General features: G+C 40.5%; 1 pseudogene; it reads left to right on the top strand.

Annotated features, from left to right (window-relative positions):
- Nucleotides 1–2,898: 2,898 nt before the first annotated feature.
- On the top strand, nucleotides 2,899–3,422 carry LOC118656662 (annotated as a pseudogene).
- Nucleotides 3,423–12,995: the final 9,573 nt, after the last annotated feature.

The raw sequence follows: 12,995 nt of genomic DNA on the forward strand, positions 1-12,995 counted from the left end.
TGTTCCCCAAGAAGCCCCCCATCCCTTCTGGAAGTACCTTTTTCCCATTAGATGGTGCTCCTAACTCAGCTCACTCAAAAATTAGAAATAGTTGACAAATCTTGAACCCAGTTAGCTAAGCCCTGCCTGACTGAGGGTTGTAAGTGAAACCTTCCTTAGGTTTTCTTTTGGTGACTCAATCCTTGGCAATTCTGGGGGAAGTGCTTTGCCAAACTTTTATTTCTAATTGTGTTAAAATACAAAAATACTTGATTGTGTAATGAAGAGAAAAACACATACTTTCCTCTAAAGTAAGAAGGAGATGTCATTACATCACTGGGAGATGCCTTCCAACATGATGTAAATATGTACTAAACAGCACAGTCTCTGTCTACCTAAGAAGCTTTAAGGGCAGGGAGCATAAAATTCATGCTGAAAGTCCAATGTGTGCTCCAGAACAATGATGCCTGAGAAACGTTTAGAATGTGTGTGCCCTGAGCGTGTACAAGATGGTTGTCAAGCAATTGGTAAATCAAATAGAGAGGCCCTTCTCTAGGGCCTCTGAGTTCCCATGACGCACACTGAAAAGCACCCCCAGGAAAAGTGAAAATCAGGAACAAAATCAGCCTAATGGGACCTTTTCAAATGAAACTTGGTTTCAGGAAGGAAAATTAGAACAATTATTGCTGTGGGGAAAATGTTTAGTGCTCCGCACTGCTGAAAGACATAAAGAAAAGAAAGAAAACTCTGAGACTGAGAAAATTGGAGAACAAACAAAATGCAAGACCTGGAAGAAGTTGATCCGACACAAACGTACCACAAGGGCACCCAACCAGCCAATGGAAGCAGCAAGAACTTCTCAAGGAACCTACTGCCCGGTGCACATTCCTCTTCCCTTCTCCCGTCCGTCATCAGAGCTCCCATGGAGCAGTGTGTGGCACAATGAAACTTTAGATTCACCCCCGCATATTAAGTGTGTTTTCTGGTTAGTATTTTTGGTATTTCTATGCTTATCCTACTTGTTTTTTCATTTAATTGTTATTTGTTGTTGTTATTGTTGTTGTTGTTGTTGTTGTTAATCCTCACCCAAGGATATTTTTCCATTGATTTTTAGAGAGAGTGGAAGGGGAGGGGAGAGACAGCGAGAGAGAAACATTGATGAGAGAGAGACACATCAATTGGTTGCCTTCCACACGCCCCGACCAGGCCAGGGATCAAACTTGCAACCGAAGTAAGTGCCCCTTGACTGGAATCAAACCCGGGACCCTTCAGTTCACAGGTCAATGCTCTATCCACTGAGCGACTTTTTAAATTAATTTCTTTTAGAAATATTCCCTTCCTTTCCCCTCTGACATTTTGTTAATGATATTCATGTTATAATAAATTCAAATAATACAGGATGGGGCAAAAGTGGGTTTACAGTTGTTCATATGGAAAATAATATAATAATTAACAAGTAATAATATAAGAACAAACTGTGTTTGTGTACTCACAACTATAAACCTACTTTTTCCTCACCCTATATTTAAAGAGGTCTCTCCAGTGAATTTTTTGGTATTTGCAGAGGGAGATAGAAAGATAAATTTGGCAATTCTTCACTCTAGTTATTTACACTCTAACATATATAATGAAGCATTATAAAATAAATTAAAGTAATAAATATAATATGTAATAAATGCAAAATACATATATATTATACAAAATGCAATCAACTTAAGTAATAAATAAAACATACAATAAATAATATAAAGCAAATACATATAACACAACAAACAATAAATTAATAGACAAATAAATACAATCTATAAATATAAAAGCCTAAGCAACTGTTACAACCAGTCGACCCAACGACTGGTTGATCGAATGACTGGTCGACTGGTCGCTATGATGCGCACTGACCACCAGGGGGCAGATGCTCAATGCAGGAGCTGCCCCCTGGTGGTCAGTGTGCTCCCACAGCCAACCTCCTGTGTTCCCTCCCCCCCCCCCCCCCCCCCCGGACTGGGCGAGATGGCCCTGATCAGCCCCACTGGCTGGCCAGGCCGAGGGACCCCAACTGTGCACAAACTTGTGCACCAGGCCTCTGGTATACAATAAAGTCAAGGAATAGATAAAATAAATTAAAATACAAAAAATTAATACAAAATGCAATCACTTAAAAAATCCAGTATACAATATACTCAAGTATTTACACTCTAGCGTATACAATAAAGTGTGAAGTGTAATACCCGCGATAAGTGCTGTGAGGATTAAGCTTTCCATTTCTTCCCTGACTCTAAATGGAAAACAATCCCTCTGGTCTTTGGTGTCCTTATTTGTAAAATGAGAAGGCAATGTTGGCTTTATCATCTCTAAGGTTTTTGTAACTATAAACATTCTATAGTTTGACAACTATTTGATGTCTGAGGAGGAAGAGTGAGAATACAAACACTGTTGGCAGCCTACCTACTACAGAGGCTCCTCCTCCTTACTGGGCAGTCTCCTTCCTCCTGACTAAAGAACCTAGTTTTATCTGGGACACAATATGCATGTGCTAGAAGTAGCCATGCTGAGAGGAACTCTGGGAAAGTCTTCTAAAATTGAGAGACTTGGGTCTGGCCGGTGTGGCTCAGTGGTTGAGCATCGACCCAGGCACCGAGAGGTCACCAATTCAATTCCCAGGCAGGGGGAGTGCAGAAGGCAGCTGATCAATGTTGAGGTTTCTTCCTCCTCGATGTTTCTATCTCTCTCTCCCTCTCCCTTCCTCTCTCTCTAAAATTCAATGAAAACCTTTTTTTTTTTTTAATTGAGAGACTTGGCTCTCATTTAGCCCTTAAGACTATCATTTCCATATGCCTGGAACATGTAGGTGAATCTGGAGGTGCAGCAGCCAACTTGTGGGGAGTTGGCAAACAAGAGGTCAAAATCTTACAATTTGGGATCTTTCCTGCTCTCCGGCGGCCACAGCCATGAAGGTCGAGCTGTGCGGCTTCAGTGGGTACAAGATCTACTCCGGACACGGGCGGCGCTATGCCAGGACCGACGGGAAGGTTTTCCAGTTTCTTAATGCAAAATGAGAGTCGGCATTCCTTTCCAAGAGGAACCCTAGGCAGATAAACTGGACTGTGCTCTACAGAAGAAAGCACAACAAGGGACAGTCGGAAGAAATTCAAAAGAAAAGAACCTGAACGGCAGTCAAATTCCAGAGGCCATCACTAGGGCATCTCTTGCTGATATAATGGCCAAGAGGAGCCAGAAGCCTGAAGTTAGGAAAGCTCAGGGAGAACAAGCTATCAGGGCTGCCAAGGAAGCAAAAAAGGCTAAGCAGGCATCTAAAAAGACCGCAATGGCACCTAAGCAAAAGGTTGTGGAGCCTGTGAAGGTTTCTGCTCCCCGTGTTGGTGGAAAATGCTAAGTTGGCAGATGAGATTCTTAAATAAAGACCTGACTATAACTAAAAAAAAGTATATCTTATAATTTGGGAGGGAGGAATGGAAAGAATCAACCAGGGTGACTATGTTACCCCTGGATTATCTCCCCCCAGATGTGTGTGTGGTGGAGAGGGGAGTCGGAGGGTTAGAAATGCAAATAAAATCTTATTTATCTTAGCCACTGCTAGTTGTAACATCCAGTGGAAGCCCAATTCAATAACACACAAAAAGAGTGAAGAAAGCTAGAAATCACGTCCATATATCATTCTTTTAAGTTATATTTAAAATGAAACATGGATGTCTTCATGCAAAGGGGCTTGACTGTCTTTGGAAACAGAGATTAGATAAGAAAGATGAAAAGAAATTTCACCATATTCCATACACAAACTGTAACTGTATAATGAAGCACTTTCAAGCACCCTGACTTTTGAAACCTGAATAATAATTTTGTAATGTGTAGCATCATCCCTCATTTCCATCACAAATGACTATTCTTCAAGTGGGCCTGACTCTGAATTTTAAGTATGTAAACAGCCAAGTCTCCAGCAGGTTATTCATTCCCTTGGGATAAGAGCTTCGATACCAGTGGAACTTTGGACTACTCTGACCTGTTCGCAGGGTGGTCACCCTGTGTGGAGATCAAGTTTAGGAGGAGCACAAATGGGGATGGGTACTACACTATGATAGACAGGAACATCCCTGTAGTTCCTAGGCCTCAGATTTTTTATTGTATTGTTGGTACCCAAAAATTAGCAGACCAGTTAAAAAGCTAGATTTTTTAAATTAAATAATGAATGATCCCTTAAAAAATCCCCTAAGCTTCATTCAGGGGTTGGGTATAACCTACAAGGAAAGTGTTCATCTTTGTTTCTTTTTCCCTGATGAAAATAAGAGCAACCTGGGGCAGGGAAGAGCTACACCATGTCTTATTTCGCCCCTTACTTCTCCCATGTATACACATGGGCACACACACACACACACAACCTTTTCCCAGCCGAGAATTTGAGCACTTTGAAGCAGTAACTTTTTCATTCATCATTACTTCTAACTCTTATAGTTTTTTCGCTCAAAATTTTGGAAATATTTACGGAGACTACTGAGCCAAACTGTCTGTATCCAGATTCCATTTATACCCTTAGTCACTGTGTGACCCAGACAACTTTGTTAGCTCTCTGTGCCTCAGCTTCCTGATCTGTAAAATGGGGCTATAATAGTACCCACATCAGTATTGTTAAATAATTCGGGAAGGTCACTTAATTTCTTTGTGTCTCAAAGAACCCAGGATTGTTTGTAAATTAATTCAGTTCTTCTGAAACTTAGAAAAGCGTTTGTCATAGAGCAAATGTTCATAAGGTGCCTGCTATAATTGCCGAGACAAGGCAAACGGGAAAAACTGCTGTAATTCTTTTTCTAGAATTACAAGAATGTATCCTTTAACCTAACGAGAAAGTACTGATAGCATGTAATATTCCTCATATGTTTTCAGAATGCCTTGTTCCTATGCGCCATATAGTGTTTTCCTTCCTGCCATGGCTGCCTTTGTAAGATTTCACATCCCCATTCCTGGCTAGACACTGTCCCAGTCTCTTCATTCCAAAACAACATGGGCCAAATTCTGTGCTACATACTTTTACTAAATTTTGGGGGGTTGTGGACAGATATTACAATACAGTAGAAAATTACATATAAACAATATGAAACCTTAAAACTAAATATTAGACTCACTGCTTTAAAAACCCACTAGCCATTTCCTGTGATGAATAATTTCCCTCTAGCTTGTTCCTCTCTAATCTACTCCTACTACCTCCTCAGCCTCTTTACCTGCCACAGCCCGCTCTCCTCTCGTTAATAGCTACCAACCTCTGAAACTGCAATGGCACCATTTCTGACCCATAACATTTTCGTTCTGAGCGGTCCACCTCAGGCTAAATTCCACCTGAATCTGTATATTCAAAATGTCTGAAGGCATCTTCTTTCCACCTTTTTCTGGTTCTAATACTAGGCAGCTGCTTTGCAATTTCACATTATGATGTTAGAGTCCCTGCCTACTACTGTTGCAGGAGCTCCTACGTCGCATGAGTTTCTCCTCTTTCTGCCTCCTAAACCTAAATTAAAAGACCTACTCAGTGTGTCAGACCTCATGAACTGCTGTCTAGGTAGCAGGCCCTCTTTAGTGCCTGAGAAACAAGGAAAAACACAGTGTCTTTTCTGGAGAAGCTCAAAGAAAAGCCAAAGACATGGATGTTGACACAGAACTATAAGGCACTGTGATCGCGGCCAAGAAGAGCCCTGTGTACAAAGTATTACGGGAATAAAGCGACGTCCTGTCAAATATGATCTTCAAACACTTAAATGTGCCTTTAGCACAGGTGTGGCTGCCTTGGTCAGGTGGCAAGACACCTACACAAATACCTTTTGGCATACAAGTGAACCTGTGCAAATTCTTCTAACTCCCACCCAAATGTGCAAAGTTTCAGCCTTGTAAAAGCAGTATTAGGCATAGTCCTAGTATTTTTCTAAACACAATGTTTTCATTTTGGAAAATCTTGTTAAAAGAAGGAAGTAACATTTTCATGTGTGCAGTGGGGTTTCTTTCCTTCATATTGCACTAAAGAGATAGCAAGTGGATTCTCCTTACATTCCTTCTCGATCTTTCTCAAACAAAAGCAGCAATGCATCCTCTGCGGTAGTTCATACAAAATCACCCCAGGCTCACACCCTCCAAATTCACTGCTCTCACCCAGCTTTTATCGCTTAAATAGTCAGCTTGACAAACACTGACTCAGCAGTCCTTAGCACCCTGGTAGGAAAAGGGCCATCAACCTCAGCATCTCTCAAGGGAATAGTCTGGTGGTTAGAATGCGACTGTGAGTCATAGAAATAAGACATAGCTCAGGCCCTGACTCATTCTGTGACCTGTGCCCCCTGTTCTCCACCCCTGGGTTTCCCTAGATATTGGGGTATACTCCTCTATTTACCTGTCACAAGTAATGAGCTGATTAGAGATTATCTGCCAATTAGCTAAGGTCACAGGACCTTCTAAACTGCTACAGAATACGTGACCCAGATTCAGACACATGAAATAGTTGTTTAAAACACAGAGTTCATCAGTGCTCCAATATCTGCCAGGGAAAGGATTCTCATTTAGAAATTAGGCAAACATTTTCAAAGCGGACAAAGAGCAGACTGTTGAACCTCAGAGGGAAGGCAGGGGAAGGTGGGTGGGAAGAGATGAACTTGTATGCATATATGCGTAACCTGTGAACACAGACAATAGGGTGGTGAGGGCCTAGAGATAGGGACAGGAGCAGGCTGGAAGAGGGTAAAATGGAGGACCTATGTAATACTTTCAACAATAAGGATTTTTTTAAAATAAATAAATAAATAAAAACGTGAAGAAAAAGAAAAAGAGCAGGTCTGGTGTGAGTGGACAAAAATAAGAAAATATCTTAAAACATGTTTTTTAATAATTCTGGGGCCTACCGATGTGAAAGTTAAATGACCTGCCCGAGGAGGCACAGCTCCGTGGTGGCTAAATCCCCACCATCCAATTAGAAATATAATATGAGCCATGAGTGTGAATCTCATGTATCACTTCAAATTCTCTAGTAGGAAACGTTTTTAAAAAGGTAAAATTAATTTCAAAGACATATTTTAAACTAATATGTTAAAAATATTATCATTTCAACATATAGTCAATTTTTTCAAATGATTTATAAGGGCCATGCAACATCTTTAAGCCTGCCAAAGTACTGTATTGTTCTTATGCTTTTATTTCCTCATGACCTTTTTAAAAAAGAATCTTGCCATCCTACATAACTCCTTCTCCTCAGCCATTGTGGGACTCACTCTGATTAAATTCCTTTGAAATTCACTTTGAGAAATTCTTTTTCTGTTTATTTGGGATCCTGGAATATGTGTGGGGGAACTACCACGAGGGATTTACTTATTACATGGAAATTGTCTTTAATTCCCAAAATTTCTGCCTGCCTGAAAGCATTGCCACCAGAAACTAGCCACAGAACCAGCCCCTGCCATTCCCATCATCAGCTGGTGACTTCATGGGGAAAACTAAAATAACTGTGATTTTCTTTTTTTTTACTCCTCACCTGACCTGAGGATTTTTTTATTGGGTTTTTGAGAGGGGGGGAGGAGAGAGAGAGGGAGAGAGAGAGAGAGAGAGAGAGAGAGAGAGAGAGAGAGAGAGAGAGAGAGAGAAACATTGATGTGAAAGAGAAACCTCACTTGGTTGCCTCCCACACTCGCCCCAAATGGAGATCAAACCCACAACCTTTTGGTGAACAGGACAGTGCTCCAAACAGCTGAGCCACCTGGCCATGGCAAAAAAATTGTTATTTTCACTCCTCCCATGAGGTTGATCTAACTATGTCAACATCAGGTTCATTCTCCATCATACCACACCTTACACTGATGCCTTCTTGAATCCTTAAAGAGAGTAAGGCACTGTTCCAAGTTTAGGGATCTCCAATGATGAATGCATCAGTGGTGTAGAATTAAAATGATGACCTAGACGTCCACAGAAAGTGAGGTGGTGAGAGGATAACCTGGGGAGCACATTGCTCTCCAAGACAGACCACGTTCCTGAAGCTGCCAGGTTCACTACCAACAGCTGCTGGGGCTGCCGTGGCCCCAGCAAACTAGTCAATGTACGACAAGGGCTTTACTTCTCGTTTCTCTGGGCACTTCCTTTATTGTCAGCAAAGAGCAGAATGTAACTACAGTAGGCCCTAAGCAAAACTGGGAAGTCCGCGGGGCTGGATTCCACACCACAGACTTCATTTCCCTACTTACAAACCACTGTCTGATCTGCATTACAGATGTGAAGTCAGAATCCAGCTGAAGGTCAGCAAGTCCACGGCTCAAGAAAAGGAAGATTTTGGGGGGAGACATTCAAAGAATGAGAAAGAGACAGGACAACATGGGTCACAGAGAAGAAACTATCTTAGTGGCTAAAAAAAGTGTGTGTGTGTGTGTGTGTGTGTGTGTGTGTGTGTGTGTGTACAAAAATAAGAGACTGTCTTAAAACGTTTTTTAATCATGCTGAGGCCTACTATGCAGGTGTCAGAAAAGAAGCATGGATGATTTGCAGAATTCAATCCATTTTCAAGTTCCCTTAATGCTCAATAACATAAAATTCATAGATAGAAGTACAGATGTTGCCTTGGGGAAAGCAAAGCTTATGCGACATAGTTGAGACGATTGGCGAGAATGAAACTAGGTGTTGTTAACAAACTCCCACATATTTCCAACCACACCACCTCCTTCTAGAGAGCAAATTTTCTCTTCTCGGGTGCCCAGATTGATCTTGGCAAAGTTTAGGGCAAAAAAATCCTGTGCCCCCTCAATTCACAGCCAGCCATGCTTGCCATCACCAAGGAGATCCTGGAAACATACAGGTAACATAACAAGGAAGAGGAGGCAGGACTAGACAGGGCAGCCTATGCTAACACAGTAACAATGTACTTGTTGCTTCTGCCTCCTCCCATCCCTTTCCAGGTGCTCCATGCTCTGTCCTATTTACAGAGTTGCCATGATTATGAAAGCACCAAATATAAGACATAACATATAAATATGAGTTTTATTGTTCATGAAGTTTCAACTTCATAATCTGTAAAGCTATAGTCTACGCTGAATGCAATAAACACTAACCATTCAGGATGTAACTTACTCTTTGGTCATCAGCATTAGTTCCCAGGATAAGTCCACCCAGTTCTGGTCCTTGGAGAATGTCTGCCTTATTCCTTGGGGTCCCCAAGGAAGGAACAACATAAAGCAAAAGAACATCAAATAATATCTATAGTCTGAGAAGCTCCCACACCGTATGATTGAAATGTGCTTCTATCTGTTGACTCCCACCCTACGACTCCCCTTCTCTGTGGTGCTGCTGACTTCATCCCTAACATCTCTGCACTGTTTTGAAACACACTGTATGCCCAGTAAAAGAAACTATGGAAAGAAAGGCTTCAAGGGATGAAACTTACGGCTACAGACTATTAATCATTGATTCTGGCAGGAACTCAAAGTCCAGGCTGCCTCTCATTTTTGAGCAAATTGTGTTCTAAAAGTATGTAGATTCGTGTTTAGAACCTGGATACACGTTCAGTAGACACTGCACTGTGAATGGTGGAGAGGTGCCTTGGCCGGACTACAATGCCCACCGTAGCTGGCACACTATATGTCTATAATCAATGTGGTTGGAAAGAATATTATTTTTAAAATTCTGTATAATGATTCAGCTCTGTGTATGCTACTTCTTTCAATTGCTTCTCAGAGGAGCCATCCAGTGTGAATGAATCAAAATTATACTTATTTTTTGTCAGGCTGGCAAACAATATAATGCTGTATTTTTTGGTGTGCCACAGAATTTTAGTAGTTAGTTTGTGTGTGCCATGAGATGAAAAAGGTTGAAAATCACTGACAGGAGATTTTAGTGACAACAGAGCTCACCACTTTTCTATAAGCATGCTAACTTCATTCTATATCTGGATTGCCCCAAATCCCTGAGAGTTCTATTTGGCTCACTGAAAGAAATTAAGCCTTGTGCTGAATTGATGTGGTATAAATGAAAAGCAGAGTACAAAGATAAATGAGAAAGTAATCGCCAAGATTTTTCATGGCCATCTAAGGAAGAAAGGAAAAGGAATGAAAATGACTTGAGGATAAAATCATTTCTTGGACCTGGAAGGATCCTTAACCATCTAATCTATCTTGTCTGTTTTGCACAGGAGAAAACTGAAGCCCAGGAAAATTCAGTGTCTGATTCAAGATCATGCATCTAATGGCTGACCCATTGTCCCAGTTTGCCGGGGCTGAGAATGGCAGGGGAAGAGGACTGGGGAGGAGGACGGGGGTGCCCAGTGCTAAAATGGGGAAGGTCCTGGGCAAAGCACACAAGTTGATCACCCTTTGTTGATGGTAGCAGTCAGCTAGATGGTAGCAATCATTTCATGCCCAAGATCCTGGCTCTAACTCAGCGCTCTTTTGTCAAAGGCCATGTTCTCAGAGAGAGAGAGAGAGAGAGAGAGAGAGAGAGAGAGAGAGAGAGCTCTCTACTGCACCTACTTTTCAATGACAACTCTCCAGATGAGAATTTTTCAAAATCCAAATTAGACTGTCAGTTAATTTTATTATATGAATAAATACTTATATTTCAAGACCCAGTATTATTTTTGGCCATGAGTCAATCATTTTACCAAGATATTCAATCTAAGTTTAACATCATATCACTCTTCTCATTTATCACATTAATTGCAGCGAGACTTAAGTTTTCATATGTCTGGAGAAGATACTGGCTATAGCATGCTGTTATGGAAGGGTATGTGGTACTCAGAGCCAGTTCTCACCAAAATAATAAACTCTAAAATCACAAACACATAAACAAAAACTATTTTGAGTGACTAACCCATCCCCTTCCGTACAGGCTACTGTTGCTCTCCCACAGGCAAAACGATGTCTATATGGAATTAGTTTTGTGGAGTGGGGGAGGGGTTGCTTACCTTAATCAACTATAGACAGAGTTGGGAAATATGGGGAGTCCATGCAGCACGTGAAATGTTATGTCAAAAATTCTGTGTGTGCTTTGTAATGGAGAGAGGAGCTATTGCACCTGTTACATTCTCAAAGGGAACACTACACCGAGAAGTGGTCAAGGAATTTAGCTTTAAATCTTTCCTAGAGCAATATTATCTTGTACTCTTTGGATAGGACACAAAAGGAGAGGAAAGTGGTGAAACCTGACTCGGGGGGAAGACTGATTAATCCTTGATGAGCTCTCCAGAGATGAGCTCACTGAATAAGGTAATGCATTGGGAATAAAAGCACAAAACAGAAGCTTAAAATCATGTCTAACACATAAGGGAAAAATTTAGCATGGAGAGAAAAAGATATAGTTACTGCCCAGGAGTTTGTCTACCTTAAGTGATTGAGAAAGTTGGGAAGATCATGAAATCTAATTAGGAAAAACAGAAATGTCCCAAAGCACCATGAGAGATTGTTAACACCTGACAGGTAGGCTTTCTTTCTCACTTAAACCTCTCAGTCTTGAAAAACATGATTTGATATGGAGATAAAGCACCTCCTTTTCCTGAGAATCCTGAGAAGGCAAATTGAAAGCTTCAAATCTCATAAGCAATTGAAGGAGGCAATAACCTTTCCTTCCAAAACCAATCTTTGCATGACCGTACCCAGAGGCAAGGGTAGAACTGGAAGATCATCAAGTTTCCTTTACACTTCAATTTTCTGAGTGACTGGTATTAAAAAGAATGAGTCAACCATTTTCTCATCAGGTTCTCTTGTGTTCTCAAACATCGAAATACAGATTAAATATTTGAGTTACAACGCAGTGAATATACTGAAGAATGTTACTCACATTCAAGCAAGTGACATTGAAATAAAAGAATGTTATAAATTTAATACTCAAACGCATCATTCTTGCAGAAAAAGAAAAAAACACTGATTTCCAATTAATAAATGTGATCTAATGATGACAAATTTCTGAATATTCTATAAACCAGACTTAGTTTTTGTTGCAAGCCGCCTTTCTGCTGTATTTCTTCATTTTATGCTACTTTCATAAATCAGTAGTTCTGATTAAGAGTTTATCAGAATGCGTTTTCTAAAACATATGCATAGACAGCATATCATCAATAATTTCTTTAATATGTTTACTACATTTGCACCGTAAAATCATTTTATGGCTTTCCACACTGTTATACAGAAAAACATCAAAATGAGTTCTAAATCTTGGCCCTTCTAAAAGACTATACTCATTAAATGTAATGGCGATGTAAATATAATTTCGTAGTGGGCAGAAATTCTGTCTTTAAAGTAATATATGCCTAGTCTAATTCCATGCAAACCCAGGCACTTAACACTACTCAAGGACACATAACACTGTAATGATGCTGGCTTATTGCTATTCAACCATTTTCAGACTCATGTTTTTTCTTTTTCTTTTTTAATATATTTTATTGATTTTTTACAGAGAGGAAAGGAGAGGGATAGAGAGTTAGAAACATCAATGAGAGAGAAACATTGATCAGCTGCCTCCTGCACACCTCCCACTGGGGATGTGCCCACAACCAAGGTACATGCCCTTGACTGGAATCGAACCTGGGACCTTTCAGTCTGCAGGGCGACGCTCTATCCACTGAGCCAAACCGGTCAGGGCAAGCTCATGCTTTTTCATGTTAGTGGTTGGAAAATTTCAATGAGAACATTACTATAAAATCAAAATCTGAATAAAAATTTCTATTCAACTTAAATAGCCTTTATTAGGATACTACCATGTGTTGAATAGTATGTTAAATGCTATCAAGTTTTTTAACAACTTTTTTACAATTTTAAAAGCAATATACAATATTTTATGTGCTCTCTAGGAATGTGAAAGATTATTAAAAATGCAGAACAGCCCAGCTGGTGTGGCTCAATGGTTGAGGTTCAACCTATGAACCAGGAGATCATAGTTTGATTCCTGGTCAAAGCATATGCCCAGGTTGTGGGCTCGATCCCCAGTTTGAGGTATGCAGGAGGTGGCCAATCAATAATTCTCTGTCATCATTAATGTTTCTATCTTTCTCTCCCTCT

The sequence above is a fragment of the Myotis myotis genome, unplaced genomic scaffold, assembly GCF_014108235.1.
Source record: "Myotis myotis isolate mMyoMyo1 unplaced genomic scaffold, mMyoMyo1.p scaffold_m19_p_5, whole genome shotgun sequence".
Classification (NCBI taxonomy): Eukaryota; Metazoa; Chordata; class Mammalia; order Chiroptera; family Vespertilionidae; genus Myotis; species Myotis myotis.